Source organism: Lithobates pipiens, unplaced genomic scaffold (genome assembly GCF_037356315.1).
Source record: "Lithobates pipiens isolate NorthernLeopardFrog02 unplaced genomic scaffold, aLitPip1_a1.2 Scaffold_25, whole genome shotgun sequence".
NCBI lineage: Eukaryota > Metazoa > Chordata > Amphibia > Anura > Ranidae > Lithobates > Lithobates pipiens.
The window spans coordinates 109,400,933-109,411,732 of NW_027507787.1; positions in this window are offsets into that span (position 1 = coordinate 109,400,933).

Below are 10,800 nucleotides of genomic sequence, written 5' to 3' on the forward strand. Positions count from 1 at the left end.
GGCTTCCTGCTGTCATTGCAGAGACTTTGGGACCCAAGATGTATAGGGTCTGCCTGGAAGATGGTTCCATTTGCAGAAGGCATGCGGACCAACTGCGCCCTCGTTTTCAGCTGCATGAATCCCTGACGCCGGCTGAACCACCAGTGTTGCAAGGAACTTCTCCCAGCGGATCAGGATGCATGGGAACTGATGATTGGGGGGACTCTGATCTTTTGAACTCAGCTCCAACAGAGCCCTCCAGCCCTGGTCCGGAGGTTGGTTCACCCACTGAGCTGGGGGATCCCTTCTTGGCACCGCCAGTGCCCATTCCAGTCGACCCTGTTTCCTCCGATCCCGAGTCGATGGGTGCCCGCCCTCAACGACACTGTCGCCCTCCTGACCGGTTTCAGCTTCAAGACCGGTTACGAGACTTTCGACGGGGCCGCCGAAAGTGATCCAATGACATTGTATCCCCGCAACTGTCCCTGGAATCTTCCTCTCACATCTGGATGCAGGAAAAGTCCTGTGCATCTCCTGTGTTTGGAGGACTGTTATTGGACAGTTATTAGTTAATGTTTTGTGCCTTTTCTCGTTTTTTTTTTTGTTTGTTTTTTTGTTTTGTTTTTTTAGGGATGGATGGAAGGTGTTATACCTGAAGGGTTCCACATGTACTGTCACTTTAAGGCTGGCTCCACCCAGGAGTGATGCCAAGGGTCAAGGGGTATGGTAGCCATCTTGGACACATGTAAGAGCCTAATAAGATGTACTGTCCTGAGATGCATGTTGCAGTGTACAGTGAGTACTGAAATAAACTTCCATTGTTCCAGACCAGAGTCTTGTGTCTCTCACAACACAGAGGATATAACAATGAGAGACCCCCATTCGCTTTGACTTGAGCTGAAGGGCGTGAGTATATCTTACTTATCCATGCCAGCATCCGTTCACTCAGACCTATATGGCGAAGGACCGAGAACATTAATGTCCATTTGACCCGATCAAAAGCCTTCTCGGCATCAGTACTCATGAAAAGACAAGGGGTCCCAGATGACTTTGCTTTATGGATCAGGGTAAGCACCTTAATGGTGTTGTCCCTATCTTCCCTGGTGGGAATAAAACCTAACTGGTCAATATGTATAAGGGACTGCAAGTGATGTGCCAATCACGTGGCGAGGATTTTAGAGAGTAGTTTTAGGACCGAATTTAGGAGGGAAATGGGTCTGTAGCTCCCACATAGGCCCGGGTCTTTGCCCTCCTTAGGTACAGTGGTGTGAAAAAGTGTTTGCCCCCTTCCTCATTTCCTGTTCCTTTGCATGTTTGTCACACTTAAGTGTTTCGGAACATCAAACCAATTTAAACAATAGTCAAGGACAACACAAGTAAACACAAAATGCAATTTGTAAATGAAGGTGTTTATTATTAAAGGTGAAAAAAAATCCAAACCCTCATGGCCCTGTGTGAAAAAGTGATTGCCCCCTAAACCTAATAACTGGTTGGGCCACCCTTAGCAGCAACAACTGCAACCAAGCGTTTGCGATAACGTGCAATGAGGCTTTTACAGTGTCCTGGAGTAATTTTGGCCCACTCATCTTTGCAGAATTGTCCTAATTCAGTTACATTAGAGGGTTTTCGAGCATGAACGGCCTTTTTAAGGTCATACCACAACATCTCAATAGGATTCAGGTCAGGACTTTGGCTAGGCCACTCCAAAGTCTTCACTTTGTTTTTCTTCAGCCATTCGGTGGTGGACTTGCTGGTGTGTTTAGGATCATTGTCCTGCTGCAGAACCCAAGTTCGTTTCAGCTTGAGTACACGAACAGATGGTCGGACATTCTCCTTCAGGATCTCTTGGTAGACAGCAGAATTCATAGTTCCTTTTATCACGGCAAGTCTTCCAGGTCCTGAAGCAGCAAAATAGCCCCAGACCATCACACTACCACCACCATATTTTACTGTTGGTATAATGTTCTTTTTATGAAATGCAGTGTTCCTTCTACGCCAGATATACTTGGACACACACCTTCCAAAGAGTTCCACTTTTGTCTCATCGGTCCACAGAATGTTGTCCCAAAAGTCTTGGGGATCATCAAGATGTGTTGTGGAGAAATTGAGACGAGCTTTGATGTTCTTTTTGCTCAGCAGTGGTTTTCTCCTTGGAACTCTGCCATGCAGGCCATTTTTGCCCAGTCTTTTCCTGATGGTGGAGGCATGAACGCTGACCTTAACTGAGGCAAGTGAGGCCTGCAGTTCCTTGGACGTTGTTGTGGGGTCTTTTGTGACCTCTTGGATGAGTCGTCGCTGCGCTCTTGGGGTAATTTTGGGCGGCCAGCCACTCCTGGGAAGGTTCACCACTGTTCCATGTCTTCGCCATTTGTGGATAATGGCTCTCACTGTGGTTCGCTGGATTCCCAAAGCTTTGGAAATGGCTTTATAACCCTTTCCAGACTGATGGATCTCAATTACTTTCTTTCTCAATTGTTCCTGAATTTCTTTGGGTCTCGGCATGATGTGTAGCTTTTAAGGATCTTCTGGTGGACCTTACTGTGTCAAGGAGCTCCTATTTAAGTGATGCCTTGATTGTGAACAGGTGTGGCAATAATCAGGCCTGGGTGTGGCTATAGAAATTGAACTCAGGTGTGGACAATCACAGTTATAGTATGTTTTAACAAGGGGGGCAAACACTTTTTCACACAGGGCCACGATGGTTTTGATTTTTTTTCACCTTTAATAATAAACACCTTCATTTACAAATTGCATTTTGTGTTTACTTGTGTTGTCCTTGACTATTGTTTAAATTGGTTTGATGTTCCGAAACACTTAAGTGTGACAAACATGCAAAGGAACAGGAAATGAGGAAGGGGGCAAACACTTTTTCACACCACTGTATCAATGAGATGTGGGCTCCAAGGGTATCCTCAGGAAAATCTCCATTTGAGCTCAGAGTATTAAATAAATTCACCAAGCGCAGGCCGAGAATAGGGAGGAAGGTCTTAAAGTATTGTGCCATGGGACCTCCGAAGGTGGGTAAGGCTCCGTCAGGGTCCGGAGCCTTACCCACCTTCGGAGGTCCCATGGCTGTCTGGACTTCTACCAGTGTGATCGGGTCCCCCAAGTACTCCCATGATTCCGATGAGAGGGTTGGTAGACCAGAATTGGTTACATATCTGTCTATATTGTCCTGTCCAGACCCTGAATCGGGCAGGTTGTAGAGATCAGAGTAACATTTTTCAAAGACTTCGGCTATTTGGGTTGGGGTAGAGGCCCTCTGGCCATTCTCATCTATCAACTGTGGTATGTAAGAGCCAGATTTCAACTCCTTTACCGACCTGGCTAAGATTTTTCCGCATTTGTCCCCTGACTCCTACGTCAGTTTACGCCAAAACTGGAGTGCCGCTTTCGCTTTATAATGGAGTAGGTCAGCAATATGGGTACGGAGTGTCCCCAATTCAATCTCTAAGGTCCGTGAGGGGGCATGTTTATGTTTCGCTTCCACAGAGGCAAGTTCACGAAACAGATTAGCAAGCTGTTCCTTCCGTGTTCGTTTGATGAGCGCCCCGTGCCTGATAAGTACCCTGCGGAGTACTGACTTGTGAGCCTCCCAAATTATCCCCGGGTCACAGTCCTGCATTTAGTTTTCTTGGAAATAAAGGTCCAATTCCCTGGTTACATCTGCTAAAACTTCCGGTATCTGGAGGAGGCTCTCATTAAGGCGCCAGAATAGAGACCTAGGTGAGGGGTTCCTAGAGAGGGTGTAGGTAAGGGCTACAGGAGCGTGGTCGGACCAAGTAATATGGCCGATGGAGGAAGAGCTCACCAAGTGCAGTTGGTCATGTGGAATCAAGAAGAAGTCTATCCTCAAGTATGATTTGTGAGGGGAAGAGCAAAAAGAGTAGTCCCTTTCCCCAGAGTGTTGCAGATGCCAGACATCAACTAATTGGTCATTCAGTAAACACTTAGTAATCCGCTTTCTAGAGGAAATGAGGAGCGAGGAGCAAGAGGCAGAAGTGTCAACCGATGGCTAAAGGGGACATTAAAGTCCCCACCTAATATCAACTGGCCCTCCCGAAAGTCACATAATCTGTGCAGGGTAGTTCTAAGGAACGTGTCTTGGTACACAGTGGCAAATGTAAAAAGGCGCTCTCCAATGTGGCCCCTAAGAAAAAGATATCGCCCCCCCGGGTCCACCAGAGAATCCTGGAGAACCCAGGGGAGCCTGCTAGAGATCAGAATGGAGTCTCCCTTGGTCTTAGAGGAGGGGTTAGTAGAGTGGTAGACCTTAGGGAAGGATCTCAACCATAGAAAGGGGAGGCTAGTATTTTTAAAATGTGTTTCTTGTATAAAGGCCACATCAGTACAGGAAGTCTTCAGTTCTCACAGGAGGATCCACCGTTTTTCAGGGGAGTTCAGTCCCTTAACGTTTAGAGAGGTGACCTTGACTTCGCTCCTCAGGGAGGGGGAGGGGGACGTCAGAGAAAAGTAAATAAAGTTGAACCAAGGTAGGTTTTGTGTAGGTAATGCATGGCGGGAACTAAGGGGGAGAAAGGAAGGGCAAATGGAAGGAAAGGTAAAGGGAAAAAGAGGCCGGGCACCTCAACCCCAGGGGGAGAGGGAAATTAAGGGTTGTCCACACTCAACAGTACAGGAAGGGTATACAAAAACAGCACAATTATGCTATAGCGCTTACCAGATGTACACTGGGTTTAAAGCACTGTCCTACTTGGGTTGGTGGGTAGACAGGTCGGAGAGGGAGCCCCCGAATCCTAGTCCCCCCAGTCCCGGCAGTGGTAAATGTCACGTCTGATACCGGTATGCAAATAAAAGACAATCAGTAACATCATAGAACCAAAAAACAATAGTATAACCAAAACAGAGGTAGAGCATATAACTGTCAGCACTGAGCGGTCTCCTCGGCTCGCCCTAAACGTAGGCATGCACGAGGGAGACCGTCACAACAGAAAAGGCATCACAGAATGGGATCCACCACACCCCGTCCCATACCCCTAAAGTACATGCAGATTGTCCTCTCCTTACCCCCTCTCCCCCGTCCACGCCACGGGGGGAAAAGGGGCAGGGAAAGGGGGAGTGGAAGGGGGAAAGGGGGAGAGAACGGAGGGAAGGGAAGGGTGGGAAGGGGGGAAGGGAGGGGGGAAACAGGGGAGAGGGGACAAACATGCGGAAATGTCAAGTCCTTTAGCGCACTCCCACCAGCAAACACCCAGACCCCATAAATTTCAACTCCTCCCCTCCATGGTCACCATATCAAGATGAAAGAGGAGCAGCCCTGGTCGGTGCATGGAAAATCCGGCAGGCAAGGGGCTGGGGCCACCATCCCTCCATCCAACGGGAGACTTCATCCGAGCAGCAGTCCTGGGGCCCGCCAATTGGTGTCTCTCCTGCATCGCCATCAGGGGCTGTGTAGAGCATCCAGAGGGAGGCTGGGACTGCCCAAACAGTAAGGGGTAAATCCTCCAGGGGGGTCCAGAGTCACCCTGGAGGGAAGCAGTGTCTCGTACCAATAGGCTCAATAAATAAGTCATCCAGGGTCCCCGAAAGCTGCAGAAGGCAATGTCGGCAAAGAGAAGGTGGGGGCCAGAGGGGGGGGGACGAGGGGCGCAACCAGTGGGAGGGGACACATATGCGGGAATGTCAAGCCCTTCCAGTACAGCGCACTAGGTATCACTCAGACCCCCCAAAGTGCAACTCCCCCCTCTAAGGTCAAGACTCCAGAAGGGAAGATGAGCCGCCCTGTTCTGTACATGAAAGAACCTGCTGCCAAGGGGTTGGGGCCATCATCCCTTCCTCCAATGGGAGATGCCACCGGCATGACAGCCCCGTGTCCTGTCAAGTGGTGCCCCTCCGACAATGTCGTCGGGGTATGTGTGGAGCATCCAGGGGGAGGGGACACATATGCAGGAATGTCAAGCCCTTCCAGTACAGCGCACTAGGTATCACTCAGACCCCCCAAAGTGCAACTCCCCCATCTAAGGTCAAGACTCCAGAATGGAAGATGAGCCGCCCTGGTCTGTACATGAAAGAACCTGCTGCCAAGGGGTTGGGGCCATCATCCCTTCCTCCAATGGGAGATGCCACCGGCATGACAGCCCCGTGTCCTGTCAAGTGGTGCCCCTCTGACAATGTCGTTGTGGTATATGTGGAGCATCCAGGGAGAGGCAGGGACCACTCAAACAGTGAGGGGTAAAGCCTCCAAGGGGGACCGGTGTCAGACAGGAGGATAGCAGTGTCTTGTACAAGTTAGTTAATTAGACAAGTCATCCAGTGTGTTCCTGTGAGCAGCAGAAGGAAAGGTCGGTAAGGATTATGAATGGGTGGGGGCCAGGGAGTGCATAAAACTGCCACCAGATGACCGGGGCAGAGAGGGCAAGGGGATGAAAGTCAGATCTGGTAGGTGGGGGCGGGGGTGAGGAGTGTCCCTCATATTACTCACGTTGGCCATCCCTTGAAGCTGAGCGCTCTGCATACCCAGGACGTTCTTCTGTATAATCTAGCCTATCTGTATACATTAGCCTGTCTTTGTACACTTTAGCCGGTCCTCTGTATACACTAGTCTGTCTGTATGCACTAGTGTATACAGATAGGCTAGATTATACAGAAGAACGTCCTGGGTATGCAGAGATGGAGGCTAGGGTATACAGAGAGAGAGGCTAGAGTATGCATACTTGCTAGTGTATACAGACGGACTAGTGTATACAGAAGACCGGCTAGTTTATATAGGGAGGCTAATGTCTGCAGAAGAACATCTTGGGTATGCAGAGAGAGAGGCTGGGTTACACAGAGAGGCTGGTGTATGCAGACTTGCTAGTGTATACAGACGGACTAGTGTATACAGAGAGGCTTGGGTATACAGAGAGCTAATGTATAAAGAGCAGCTAGTGTATACAAAAGACATCCAAGGGTATACAGAGAGACTCATGTATGCAGAAGACCGGCTAGTTTATACAGAGAGGCTAAAGTGTACAAAACACCGGCTAGCTTATATAGATAGGCTAGATTATACAGAAGACCGTCCTGGGTATGCAGAGATGGAGGCTAGGGTATACAGAGAGAGAGAGAGAGAGGCTGGGTTACACAGAGAGGCAGGAGTATGCAGACTTGCTAGTGTATACAGATGGACTAGTGTATACAGTAGACCGGCTAGTTTATACAGACAGGCTAATGTGTACAAAAGACAGGCTAGTGTATACAGATAGGCTAGATTATACAGAAGAAGGTCCTGGTTATGCAAGAGATGGAGGCTAGGGTATGCAGAGAGAGAGGCTTGGTTACACAGGCTTGCTAGTGTATACAGACGGACTAGTGTATACAGAGGACCGGCTAGTTTATAGAGAGAGGCTAATGTGTACAAAAGACAGGCTATTTTTTACAGATAGGCTAGATTATACAGAAGAACGTCCTGGGTATGCAGAGATGGAGGCTAGGGTATACAGAGAGAGAGAGGCTGGGTTACACAGAGAGGCAGGAGTATGCAGACTTGCTAGTGTATACAGATGGACTAGTGTATACAGTAGACCGGCTAGTTTACACAGAGAGGCTAATGTGTACAAAAGACAGGCTAGAGTATACAGATAGGCTAGATTATACAGAAGAAGGTCCTGGTTTATGCAAGAGATGGAGGCTAGGGTATGCAGAGAGAGAAGACTTGGTTACACAGACTTGCTAGTTGTATACAGACGGACTAGTGTATACAGAGGACCGGCTGGTTTATACAGAGAGGCTAATGTGTACAAAAGACAGGCTAATGTATACAGATAGGCTAGATTATACAGATGAACGTCCTGGGTATGCAGAGATGGAGGCTAGGGTATACAGAGAGAGAGGCTAGAGTATGCATACTTGCTAGTGTATACAGATGGACTAGTATATACAGAGGACCGGCTAGTTTATACACAGAGGCTAATGTGTACAAAAGACAGGCTAGTGTATACAAATAGGCTAGATTATAGAGAAGAACGTCCTGGGTAGTGTATGCAAGCTTGCTAGTGTATACAGACGGACTAGTGTATACAGTAGACCAGCTAGTTTATACAGGGAGGCTAATGTCTACAGAAGACCGGCTAGTGTATACACATAGGCTAGATTATAGCGAAGAACGTCCTGGGTATGCAGAGATGGAGGCTAAGGTATACAGAGAGAGAAGTTGGGTTACAGAGAGAGGCTAGTGTATGCAGACTTGCTAGTGTATACCGGTGGACTAGTGTATACAGAGAGGCTTGGGTATACAGAGAGCTAATGTATAAGGAGATGCTATACAAAAGACAACCAAGAGTAGACAGTGAGGCTCGTGTATGCAGAAGACCGGCTACAGAAAGGCTAATTTGTATATTTGTGTATACAGATAGGCTAGATTATACAGAGGAAGGTCCTGGGTATGCAGAGATGGAGGCTAGGGAATCCAGAGAGAGACTGTGTTACACAGAGAGGCTAAAGTATGCAGAAGACCGGCTATTTTTTTTTTACAGATAGGCTTGTGTATACAGAAGACAGTCTGGGGAATTCAGTGAGGCTAGTGTATGCAGAGAGGCTGGGACACCGAGACTATTGTAAAAAGAAGGCAGGCTAGTGTATATAGATTACGGGCACGTGTATACAGAAGACAGAGAGGCTAGTCTATACAGAGTGGCTGGTGTACACAGAGAGATTAATGTATAACGAAAAGCTAGCGTGTAAAGAAGACAGGACTTTATTTTTTGCTAATGCAACTACTTCTGAAACATGTAAAGTGTTTTTTGCATATTTTGGTGCTGTTAAAAAGTGGTGTGTTGTCAGTGGTGAAATCAATGTGACAGTTAATGTGGAGAACTACAAATATACAAAATAGAGCAAAAGAGTGCTAAGTTTATTTTGTTAAGTCATTGACCGTTATTGGTTTGGCAGTACATGGTTTATTTTGATGTAAGATAGTTTTATTCTCTACTTATAGCCGAGGTTTAGACGACTTTATTATTGGCATTATTCGCATTATTCCTATTTATTATGCAGAGTTTAAGTATTGCAGTGAGACGATATTGCTTTTGAAAGATTTGTATTATTATACATAGCATTGTTAGCAGACCAATAGGACAATTTACATGGCTTAATATTGCAGAGCGTAATTTATCAGGAAAGAGATCCAAAGCGTTAGTTGCAGTAGCTTCATAAAACTGAGAAATCGTTGCATTACTCTAAATTTAAAAGTTGTTCCGGTAGCACTGAAAAGACGATATTAGATGAGTGATCTACACATTTCGTTTACTATTGCAGAGAGATACCGGCTAAATGTTAATATGTGCTGCGTGTAAGGTAGAAATAAGATGGTTAAGTGTGAGCTGGTTTACCAGGATTTAGAGATAGTAATCTGTTTATTCTAATAATAAATATAGCAAAATAACTCTAAAATTAATATTGAGACATTATATACAGGTCAGGTTTAAGTGGAAATACACGAAATAACAGCAACGACGTGTGTAGGTTTTTATCAATCAGGTTCATTACGTGTCTTTAATCATGTAGTGAATATACCTCAAATATAGCATAAGGATGAGAAAGGATAATAACTGGCAGAGGATGACATGTCAAAAAGACAAACTGCATTAGAAATGTGAATATGAATTAGAGATGAAATGCCAATCCCCACCGCTACGTACAGCAAAGCAGCTAAATATTCAGCTAAATAGTCTGCAATAGCAGAGATTAAGTATTGCAGTCGAAATGAGATCGGAAGCGTTAGTTGCAGTAGCTCCAAAATGACTGAGAAATCATTTCATTACTCTAAATGTAAAAGTTATCCCGGTAGCACTGAGTGGACTGATATTAGATGAGTGATCGTTGTAGTACAAATTCAGTTTCCTATAGCAGAGCAAAGTATGACATGGCAAAGAGACAAACTGCTTTGGAAATGTGAATGTGAATTAGAGATGAAATGTCAATCCCCATTGGTTACTTACAGGTTACCATTAATACAGTTAACACGGCTACGTACAGCAAAGTGTGAGCTAAGCAGCTAAATATTACTTAATATTGCAGAGATTAAGTATTGCAGTTGAAAAGAGATCGGAAGCGTTGTTTGCAGTAGCTTCAAAATGACTGAGAAATCATTTCATTACTCTAAATGTAAAAGTTATCCCGGTAGCACTGAGTGGACTGATATTAGTTGAGTGATCGTTGTGGTACAAATTCAGTTTCCTATAGCAGAGAGATACCAGCTAAATGTGAGAAGAGCAATTAAACTGTTCACATCGGTAGCATTGTATTACTCTTAACATGTGCAGCGTGTAAAAAAGCAATAAGATGGTTTTGTATTATCCTAAAATTAGCAGTATACGTAATAAAGGTGAGAAGGTAACCTGGATTTAGACATAGCAAACTCCATAATCGAATTTAGCAAAATTAGAAAGGATCATATTGAGACAGTATATACAGGTCGAGTTTAAGTGGAAATACACAAAATATCTAGCTTACCTTTACATTGTTCAATAGAGCGTTGCAAAGTAATACCAAGGCAGAATGTCGGAATAGCAATTAGATGAGATGATTGCTGTAATCATGAAATATCAGCAACGACTAGGTTTCTATCGGATGAGAAAGTATAATAAATGGCAAAGTATGACATGGCAAAGAGACAAATTGCATTACATGAAATGTCAATCCCCACTGGTTACTTACATGTAAACGCGGCTACATACAGCAAAGTGTGAGCTAAGCAGCTAAAGGGTATTTAAGAGTAAATTGACTTAGCTTGAAAATTCCAACGTGTAAATCGTTCCATTAATTTTGTTACGCACGAAGACGGCTTACACTGACTGTTTTCCGTTTCCACTGGTTATCGGC